Source organism: Pyxicephalus adspersus, chromosome 6, assembly GCF_032062135.1.
Source record: "Pyxicephalus adspersus chromosome 6, UCB_Pads_2.0, whole genome shotgun sequence".
Classification (NCBI taxonomy): domain Eukaryota; kingdom Metazoa; phylum Chordata; class Amphibia; order Anura; family Pyxicephalidae; genus Pyxicephalus; species Pyxicephalus adspersus.
The window spans coordinates 46,993,570-47,001,412 of NC_092863.1; positions in this window are offsets into that span (position 1 = coordinate 46,993,570).

Below are 7,843 nucleotides of genomic sequence, written 5' to 3' on the forward strand. Positions count from 1 at the left end.
TCTTGCATTGTTCTTCATAGTTTGATCACTCTCAGACATTTTGTGGTGGCTCCTGACTGGCTACAAGTATGCGGTCAGTCATTGGGCTTGAATTATTAAAGCTCACCAAGAGAGGATACACTTTTATCAGTAAAGCTGGGTAATCCAGCAAACCTGGAATGGATTTACTAAAAGTCATGTGCTATTTGTTAGCAATTTTTGCAATCCTGGATTAGATCCATTCCAGGTTTACTGGATCACCCATCTTTTGTGTCCTGTCCAGCCTTGGAGAGCTTTAAAAAATCAGCCCCATTGTCTCCCATGCCAGTGCTTAACTATTCCCATAATTTCAGCAAATAGGATTTATACAAAAAGTAACTATCAGCCTCCCAAAACTGCCCCAGAAGTAGATGCCCCAGTATTTCTTCCAATCCCTTTCATGCCTTGCACACTTATTCCTTCCCTAACACATAACATTACCTTTATAGACAAACCACAAAATTGTAGATTTAACCTTATGCTGCAGGTCCCCCGCCTGTCTCTCTGCAGCCCCTCTTTGCAGTCAGGGGGAGGCAAACTAATTCTCCATCATTTATCTGTATGTGCCTCTGGAGCATTTAGAGCATGGCTGTGAATGGCTCCTAGTATTTTACTTTGAAGTCACGTACGTGTTCACTGGTTTTGGCCATGTGCTGGCATGCAAAAGAAATGGGCAGGCAGATCCAAGGGTCTGTGGTGCCATTTGCAGAAGTTGAGCAGACAAGTATGTTATTAAGTGCACATGCAGAAAAATGAGGTGTCTCTGGCAGCTTTTTACCAGGAAATTATGAAAAACTACAGACAACACAAATTGGCTAAATTTGTTGCATTTTTCAGATTGTAGATTGCTGGCATCACTAATTTGAAGAAGCAAACCTTGACCTTTATTCAAACAGTGCTCACAGATAAAGGTGACTTAAATAAATGGCAAAGACATGATGAATTTATTTTTATGTGAAAAAAGTACACCCCTATACATTCCTCCACTTCAAATCCAATAAACTTGTTTAGCTTGGGGATCTTTTGCCATCTTGATTGGGAGTTTTCAAGGCTTTATTGATCCAAATCACACAAGCAAACCCACCAAGGACTGGTTGAAAAATAAGAAAATGAGGGATATAGGCTGGGGTTGTGGGTGAGTTTCATGGAAAAAAATCAAAAACCAAACAAAAACAAAACCAGAAGCATTTTGCAAATAAAGTAATTTTACGTGGAGTGGTATAAAATGTAGATTTGTGCAAAGAAAAGGTATTACTGCTAGAAGGCCAATACAAATGTTTCAGAATAAGGGTATACTCACATTTTCTACAATGCACTATTACATAAATAAAGATAAATCCTTGAATAAAGATCCAATGTTTACCTGTTCAGTGTTGAAAAATGTCAGCAATTCTCATGGCTGTGCTTGCTTCATTTTATTTTTACTTGACCGGCTGATTTCTTGCTCTAGGTCAGTGCTTTAGGTTATTGGTAAGAAACAGCCAAGCCACAAGCATTTTCAGAAGGAAAATAATATTGGTCACCATTTCCCTTATTTATCAAAGCATATGTATTCCTAACTAGTAAACTTTTCTCATTTGGTCCCTTTTAGTCTGTTAAATTTATAAAAACATTTTGATGTCTGATTGATAAGTGCAAAAAGATTGGTTGTTCCTGACAAAAATCTTATCAGCTAACAACTTTCTGTGCTCTCTGTCTTTGCAGAATTCTCATTAATTGTAATGTTTCAGCTAACTTTGAGAACTGCTCATCATCTCCCCTGTGTGTTATAAAAAACAGGAAAATGGGAGGTGTTTTGCAGTCCTTTTTCATAGATATAGCATAGAGCATTGTCACTCTTCGACAGAAAGTGTGTTACTGTAGGTAAAAGGAATATAAAAAAATAAAAAAAATAAAATAAAAAAATGCAGCCACCATATCTAAGCCCTGGTAAACTTCTGCCAATGCATAACTGTTAGGCAGGGATATGTGGACTAAAATATACAGCAGGGATAATGCATGGCTGATTTGTCACCCCGGTGCAAGTTATTGTGTGATCATCACTAATACAAGGACAAATGTTCTTTTTCTGGACCAGCAGCGGCAAAGCCAGGCTTCAGCTACCTGGTTTGCCATCTCTCATGGAAATATGACCTTCACATTTTTTACAGTAGAGTTTAAATCAGGACATCAAATTTGTGGGAGTAGGCACGGGTGAGACCATCTTTGTTTTTTTTTTTACTGTGTGAAATTGAGAAGATCTGTCAGTTGTTAGTAGGAAAGCCAGTGATAGGCAATAAAGAGTGTTCTATATATATATTATATATTATGTATAACACTGCTTTTGTCATAACTTGTATTATATAACATTTGTATGATTGCTTTAGCTAGGGACTAAACAAGTGACCAGTAGGAAGTGACTCATTTCACAGATATTAATCTCAGATTATGCACCAAGTACATGTGATTAGTTTAACTATCTCACAGCAAGTTTATCAGCTTTGAGACAAAATCATTCTGCTATACAAACAACATAAGAATGCTACCAGTAGCGGACAGTGAAAAATTCACAGCTTTTATGTACATCCCTGACTGTTCAAATGGCTAAAATTTGTGTATGCTAAAGCTAGGTACACACTTGCAATAATTATCGTTGGAAAACGAACGACTAACGAATATGCACGATTTTTTTGAACAATTGTATTGTGCACAATTCTGAACATGTTGTAACAATACGATCGTTTAAATATAATACACCAATAGTGTACACGCGCTTGATACGATCGTTTGAACGATGCAGGAAGTGACATGTAAAGGAGAAAGTGTACTGCAGAAACATCCACGATCACTGAACGACCGTACACATAATAGATAGCGAACGATCGTTGCTCAATCAGATCCCCCGGAACAGTCATTAGTTTCCAGCAAGATTCCTTGTTCATTGGCGTCGTTGACCAGTCCTTTTTTTTGTTAACAATTATTGAACGATCTGTCGGGGATCGTTCGTTTCCACCAACAATAATTGCATGTGTGTACGCAGCCTAAGTCTTCCGGTCTGTAGTGTGGGAAAGTTATACATCATTCGTTCGTTCGTTTCCAGCCACAATCCTCGTTCGTTGGCGTAGTTGGTCAGTTTTTGTGCACTTTTTTGTTAACCATTATCGGACGATCAGTCGCTAGTCGTTAGTTTCCAATGATAATTATTGCAAGTGTGTACGCAGCTTTAAAAACGGCTGTGCCCATGATGGATTTAGCATTACCTTGTAACGCTGATATGTCATGGATTTTTTGTCAGACAAAAACAAAAACTTTGCAATAATGTTATTTTCTGTGAAAGTGTTATTTTCAGGCTCACATCGTTTGCAGTGAATTTTAAAAAATAGATTCCATATCACAGCATGTTTCCGTGTACATTATCCTGCCAAATAATGTGGCATTGAAATGTTATGAAAATGAAAAATGACCGGCTCTTATTTTCACTCCCGGAAAAATATGTGATTATATTTCAGATATATTTTCAGAAACTTTCTCCAGAAACTCCAGTAATTATTTCTTTAGAAGAAACACCCAGAATATGTGTTTTTCAATGTGACCATAACCAGCATGAAGACATCTGGAAAAGCCAAACATTAAAAAGTATAAAGAATTAAAGACATGGGAAGGAGGCCTCAGGGGTGGTGACTTGGGGGAGATGAGTTAGGTTGTAATAGTGAAAACATTTGTGTGTACTTTTTTATATTGATTTTTTTTTATATTGTGGTTCTGCAGAATGTTAATTCCACTTCATTTTACCTGTCCACCTCTATGTAGTCACACGAGTGCAATCCTCAAGGTGCAGTATTCAGCAGCTTTGGACCTGGTCCATACAACCATACATAAGTGAATATTTATCTGCTCCCCATACAACATACTTGAGGCAGTCCACTAATTACAGAAAGTAACATGAAAGTAATGAAGACTGCAGAAATACAGGATGACAGCCCTGAGATTCAAATTGGATGGCTGCTGTTACCTAAAATCCAAAGCAGGTAACTTCCTATAAAGAACTGCAGAGGATATTCTGTGTTACTGCAGGTGTGCATCTTTCATCCCAGGTCTGCATATCACTGAATCACCAATCATTATCAGGGAACCAAATGTGGAAGGCAAAAGTAGTCTGGCAGGTAGAATAGCCCTGATTTAATGAGCAAACTCAAATGTTTCACAGCTTCTTTCTCAGCGACAACATAATATAGTATATTACCTGCTAATATCTATTAGCCTTTTGTTAGTTTGCAGCTCCCTTTCATATGATGCTCCATGATCAGTAGCAAGAAGTGACCTATCACAAATAAATTGCATGTAGCCACTCTGTTGAATTTTTATGTATGTAAAGGCACAGTGAGGAGAAACCCAGCATTCTGAGTTGTTATCGAAGTAAAATTTAGGGGTAGTTCTTTTATTAAAATTTAGTACACGTTGGAGAGATTTCCTTTCATATATTGTTGTGTTTTAAGACAAAAAGTGAAAGTAAATTTCCCTAGCAGGGTGCTCTCTGCTCTGCTCAAAACTAACATTTTTAACAACAACATTAAAGCTAGAAGAACTCATTTGTTTTTTTTTAAGAAGTTTATAGAAATGTATAGCATGTTAATACTGATAGCATGAATGCTTGTTAACAGAGCTGTATTTCAGATAAGACATGCATTGCCACATTCTCATTGGACCAAAATTACCTTTTTTTGATCCATATAAATATGTTTCATTTTAATACAAAACAGATGGAACAACCTTTGTATAAATCAAGAAAATCATTTTGAATTGCTGTGCCACATCCCAGTATTCAAATTCAAACACAAACAATACATAAAAACATCACATTGGGACTTTTAAGGCATCCAGAAATATCATGAAACACCAATTTTGTTCAAATACAGAATAATACATTTTAATAATTAAATAAATACCAATATCATTTACAAATACTAATATTCATTTAAATCAATTATTCAATTTTAAAGAATCTTATCTCTTATACATGTGACCCCAAAAAAGATACTCGACACATTTTGCAGACTAAATTGGCCCGCTTCCTCAGGACTGTAATGGGACAAAGCACCTAGATAACAAACAGTTCATCCGTTTAATTTGTCACCAGTAGGATCCAACCCATCCAACACTCTCCAAGGTACAAATACCAGGGAAATGACAGCCGGACAGAGCATGAACCGAATACCACCAAGGATTCATTTCATAGACTAACTTCCAAGTAGACAGCCAAATTGAATCTTCAATTAAACACCATTCCATCGTTTCTTTAAAAAGTGCCTTTACTGCTTAGGAGGTTTTGCTGGAAGTTAGCCTATAAAATGAATCCTTTGTGGTGTCCTATTCATGCATCACAAGCCTCTGTTTTGCTTCATTTGTTTTCTGTAGATCTGTGCATTTTCCACTGCTTCACTGCTACTTGAACCTTACTCTACAAGACATTAATCAGGAGCAACAGCTTTGACATGAGGAAGCAAAGCTCTGCTTTAGCCAAGCTAGCAGCCTCCACACAGAGACATATGATTTATTAAAGCTCTCCAAGACTGGAGAATTTAGACTATCATAAGTGAACTTGGGTAATCCAACAAACCTGGAATGGATTTCATGAAATAAAAGCTTTAAATCCTGGACCAAATCCATTCCAGGTTTGCTGGATCACTCAGGTTCACCCATCAGCTGCAGGTAATATCTTAGAATAGTCCTTTGCTCACATATTCCAAAGTTCTATTAACCATTATTTTATATATCTAAAGTATATCTAATGACAAAACTTTTTTGCTTTGATGGGATATGGGACCCAGTAGTTCTAAACTGCTGTCAGCTCTGCTTTTTACCATCTATGGTTATTATTATTATTATTATTATTAATAAACAGGATTTATATAGCGCCAACATATTACGCCATGCTGTACATTAAATAGGGATTGCAAATGACAGACTAATACAGACAGTGATACAGGAGGAGAGAACCCTGCCCCGAAGAGTTTACAATCTAGTAGGTGGGGGAATTTCACACACAATAGGATGGTTAATTTCCAATCTGAAGGATGTCACCTTGGTGAGATATCACGAAAATAAGTGTTCCCTTTGGAGGATTTCCCCCTTATTCGTGTTGTTGTGGCAACTAGAAATTTTGGTTTTACCCTTACTTTTATCCCCAGTGTCATTGGTGATCAGGACAATTAGAGAAAGGAAGGAAACAGGAGGAACTCGAATTAAGGTCTCTCTTCCTTTCTCTAGCTATTTTTTTCTGCTTTTTTCAGCATTTTTTATGATTCCTGAAGTAGTTGCTTCTTCCTGCCACTTCCTGTCCTGTTACTTCCTGACCAATCAATCTATTTTTTTATGCTGAGTCTTCTTATTCAGAGAACATATTAGTGATTATTAAAACAAACTCAGTAGAAGTAAACTCTTTTATGGCTAATAAACAAAAAAGTCCATTCTACAACTTTTGCAGATTAATTAAATTGTGAATACAACAATCACCCAGCTTCACTGATGAAAGCGTATCCTCTCCATCCCTGGAGAGCTTTATTAAATCAGACCTATAGTATTCAGTACATCCACTGGTAATCATTACATGAGCACTAAAGACCAATGCAGCCGATTGATATTGAGGTCTTTTTCAGACTTTCGCTTGTGTTGGATTTTTGGTTGGAGCTTTACCAAATTTCTAAATGACAGGTTTTCTACAATATGAACTCGTGCTGTTTATTTGTTTAAATTATGAGCTGTGTGGAAAGCAGAGAAGACATATATCACCTAATGTTTTTCTTGCACACAAATCTTTTTATAGTTTTCTCTGATTTTACCCAGCTGCTGGTCTGCAGGGGATTATCCTTTCTAACGTAAAAGTATGAACATTTTATAAATGACCTAATTCCATCAGGACAGGTACTCACTCACATCTGAATGGGTATTTTCCTGCACCCATAGTGGCCCAATAATAGCCAGAGCAGCCCATGTGGCTGGGGTTTTAAAACAATTTAAACTGTTTAAATTTGTGTGATGATGTTAGGCATACAGGAGGAGAATTTGTAAATGTCACAGATCCCCTTTGCTGGCTGTGCAGCAAGGAGAATTTGTTTACTTGTCTTAGTGTCATTTCAGACCTGCCATTGACCACAGCCTTTTACCACAGGCTTCATTCAGTGGTTGGGAATACCTTTGTGCATTATTATTACTATTAATATTATTAATAAACAGGATTTATATAGCACCAACATATTACGCAGCGACGTACATTAAATAGGGGTTGCCAGACGTGTACAGACAGTGACACAGGAGGAGAGGGCCCTGCCCCGAAAAGCTTACAATCTAGTAGGTGGGGGAAGTCTCACACATTAGGAGGGGAGACAGGGGTGCATGTGTCTACATGTGGTTGTGGTGGATTGAGGCGCAGTTCCACAAAATGACAAGTTATTTTTGAAGGAAGAACCACAGCCATAACTGGATGAAAACACCTTCCCCTGGGGTGCAGTTTGTTTGCACCCAGGAGCTACCATGTAATGCCATAGTTATTCTCTTGTTCAATGGGCAAAACTCATGTTGGAATATAGAAGTACTAGAAGTACTAGAAGTTTTTTTTCTGTCTGTTTTCCCTGGGAAGATTCATGCTCTCTATTTTGGTGACTATTGTCATTGGACAAAAAGTGATCAAATCCATAAATTTTCAATTGTCACTGGAACCAGAATAGAGGGAAATTAATAGAGGGAAATCCATTCACTTCCTCTTGTGTTGTTAAGATAACAAGTGATAGAAATCTTCCCATGGGGACACATACAACTAAAAAATAAATACAATACTTTTCTCAACTTA